The sequence below is a fragment of the Rattus norvegicus genome, chromosome X, assembly GCF_036323735.1.
Source record: "Rattus norvegicus strain BN/NHsdMcwi chromosome X, GRCr8, whole genome shotgun sequence".
NCBI classification, from domain to species: domain Eukaryota; kingdom Metazoa; phylum Chordata; class Mammalia; order Rodentia; family Muridae; genus Rattus; species Rattus norvegicus.
In genome coordinates, this window is record NC_086039.1 from 26194869 (window position 1) to 26198203 (window position 3335).

General features: G+C 40.7%; 1 pseudogene; it reads right to left on the minus strand.

The window, feature by feature from the left end:
- Nucleotides 1-399: 399 nt before the first annotated feature.
- On the minus strand, nucleotides 400-2812 carry Ung-ps2 (uracil-DNA glycosylase, pseudogene 2; annotated as a pseudogene).
- Between the last annotated feature and the right edge of the window lie 523 nt (nucleotides 2813-3335).

The following is a 3335-nucleotide window of genomic DNA, read 5'->3' on the forward strand; positions in this document are numbered from 1 at the left end:
AATCTACTCCAACCTGCAATGTAGCCCATAGAGGACCAAGTACATGATCACTGGTCTGTGAAAAGTGGGCTTGTTTGACCAGCCACGCTGACTGTCCTAAACAGGTCAAAAAAAAAGTCAGGCTTCTAAAGATGTAGATTCTGCAAGTTGGCTGGATAGTGGCTAGGTTACAGAGAGTTCTCTGCTCTCCCATTCACACAGGGAACTTAAAAAGAGGGACATTTTCAGTCACTTTAACTATCAAATGCTTAAGTAGCAGCATCTGAAAACTACTGCAGGATACAGATGGCCTGAACTGCAGGGTCAAAGATCTTTCCTATTCCGGAACATCTTCTCATATTTGTGAAGCTGTGCAATGTCTTTAACACACTGTCTAATTTCCAAAGAACCCTTTTTATATCAAGACAGAGAAGGATGAGCTGTCAGAAGGATATGAAGACTTTATATCAATTGAACTGCTCTTCTTCTGAACAAAAAAGCACCAGAGTAGGAACATAAAGCCATTGAGTTTTTGATTTAGGCAGGAAACAACTGGATTTGTGTGTTCAGTGATGGAAGCATTGAGGAGGATGACAGAATGTATGGCCAACCCTGAGAAATCCCAATGGACAGAATGAGTAAAATCATCAATGTATATAGACAGGTCTTTTAAAAATGCTTTCTATTCTGGGGAGAACTGGAACTGTTCTTTAGACACTAAAGCATAGCTCATGAGCTTATCTAGGTTCACGATAGGGATCCTGCCCCAAAATGAAAACAATCACATCTCAAACGTCATGCATCTGAGTTTACTTAAACTCCTGCTCTGGCATGGATAGAAATTGTGATGCTTTCTCCTGCAGCAACAAATGCAATTAGCTTGAGTAAGTATAGCTTTCTGAACTCTCGGCAAAGGTACTTCTTGCAGCTTTTGTTGCAACTGGCCACCCTGCAGGTGGTGGGTGTGGGTAGGGCTCATGCTTTTTCCTGTGGATGGAGTGGAGATTCTAGGAGCAGTGGCATGGAGGGCTGCTTGACCAGTACATCCTGCATCACTCAGGAATTCTTTACATGGCTGCCCTGCCAGGAGTTGGAGTCTTCAGTAAGAGTGTGCAGCCTTGCCCCCCCCATTTGCCCCCAACACACAACTTAGGACACATACAGACTTTTGAACAACCTGGAAGGCCACAGTCTTAAGAAACTCATAACCAAGTCCAAGTGAGGTAAACTGATGAAAACAGAATTTTCACGAATACTTCACTTTTAGGACTTAGTGTTCCAGGGTCTCTCATTATTTACACATGGTCCAGAAATGGTTTTCTTTTTTAATTTCTGTCTACTACAAGAGGAAGCATCTCAGATACTAAAACTCTGATCAATGGAGATAGGAAATATCATTAGGAGTCACCCCATTGATATCCTTAAGCAGGATAGTATTATTTTATTTTCTCAGCTTTTGTTTTCATATTCTGTGTCTCCTGATCAGCATCAGACTATGTCCCATCTCATTCAGTGGGCCTTAAATCCATCAAGATATGGACTGTCTACTGCTATAATATTTGTAGCAGTATATCATGTACGCAGGTTACTGTGTTTAAGTCCTCTGTGACTGAATTTGTGGTTAACCTTCTCTGGTAGTGTGCCTAGTATATTTAATACATTTTTCTTTAGTCTGGAGAAGTAAAGTGTCCATTTAGGCACCAGCTCAAATTCTCCAGTTCACTGAGATATATAGGTGTTGTATTCAACAGTAGAGCATTGCTATCAGTCTCTGGAGAGGAAAAGATAGCCTTAGCATTAGCCAAAATCTCCATTGCTTAAAAATACATTAGTTACGGCCCTTTTCTGGAATTGTGAATTTCCCATGGTGTCCCATGGTCTCTAGTTGGGCAATTGTCTCCCCAGATGTTTGGTGATACCATTATTTTATTATTAGTTTTGAATATGAATATATTTTAAGAAGTATCTTCTTTATTAGATTTTCATATTATATTTTAAAAATGGTGCACTAAATTTCCTTGATCACTTCCTTAGAGCTAAAATCATGTCTACCAAACCTCAACATCAATCCTAACTTTCAAGACAGGTATGCCACACATTCCTATATGATAATGCTCTCTAGACCCACAACTCCCTTCATACTTTTTATGTGTCTTACCCACATTTTCCAAGACACACTGCAATGGACCTCTGAGCAAGTATCACATAGTAATCTCTATACAGGATATCTCTAGTCTCCCATGTCTATCACCAGAGGCACAAATAGTTCAAGCCTTGCTTTGGGAGCTCCCTAGAAAGTTATTCAGCAGAGCCAATGCTACACTATCACACCTTCTGTAGTCACATATTTTCTTCCCCATATTTCAACTCTGAATTTACCTGTACCATCTCACCCTGACCATCTTCACATTCTAAGAACCACTTCTAGACAGACAGACAGTGGGAGAGTGGTACATAAGACATAAGTCTGTCTGACCATTCATAACATTCCAAGGTCTGGCTCTGATGCACAGATTTCATTATTGTTCTCTTCATGAAGTTCACCGGAACCTTGCTTGTTATTAGAATTCAGCATTCCTATACTCTCTGGCCTGCTCGTTCATCCAGTTTCCACATTAACTCTCCTTTTTGAACCATAAAATGCTTAGAACCATTTTCCTGTCCACAATTTTTACTGTGTATGCTCACATGATGTCTGGTTTTACCTGCTGTCTTTCAATGCAACTAAAGCTTCAGTGACACTGTATAACTTCATCCCTTCTTCCTCTCACCAAGCATCAATACCTGCTTGTTTTCTGTGGTGCTCCCCTAGAAGGTAGATGTCATACACCATCTCCACCACTCATGCACTCACAGCAAATGTAGAGATCACAGACTATGTTTGCCACAATGATGCTCCCCACATGTTTGCCTTCTGTTACTCCTGTACTACTTTCCTTTGTTAGTTACCATGGAGGCTAGTCCTCCTACATGTGTACTGCCTGACCCAGTTTCAGATGGTTTTTGTACCATGTGCCTTATGTGAGTCTCACTAGGATATATTCACATTCAGATATTGTTTTGGATACCGATTCTCTGGGGCCTAAATTTAGATTTTTGCATCACATTTGCATGCATTGGATTTGCATGTTGATGCTCCCCTGTTGTTTGTTCACCAATTCTCCCTGTACTGACTTTCCACAGTTTCTTGTACCAGAACCTATATTTCTTTTTCCAGATTTTGTAAGAGAGCTCCACAAATCCTTACCAGCCAGAGCACATCCCAAGGAACAAGGAATGGCACATAATCCATGTTTCCCAGGTAATATCTCCCACATTCTAGCAGCAGTGGTTCATTTCTACATTCCAAATCCTAG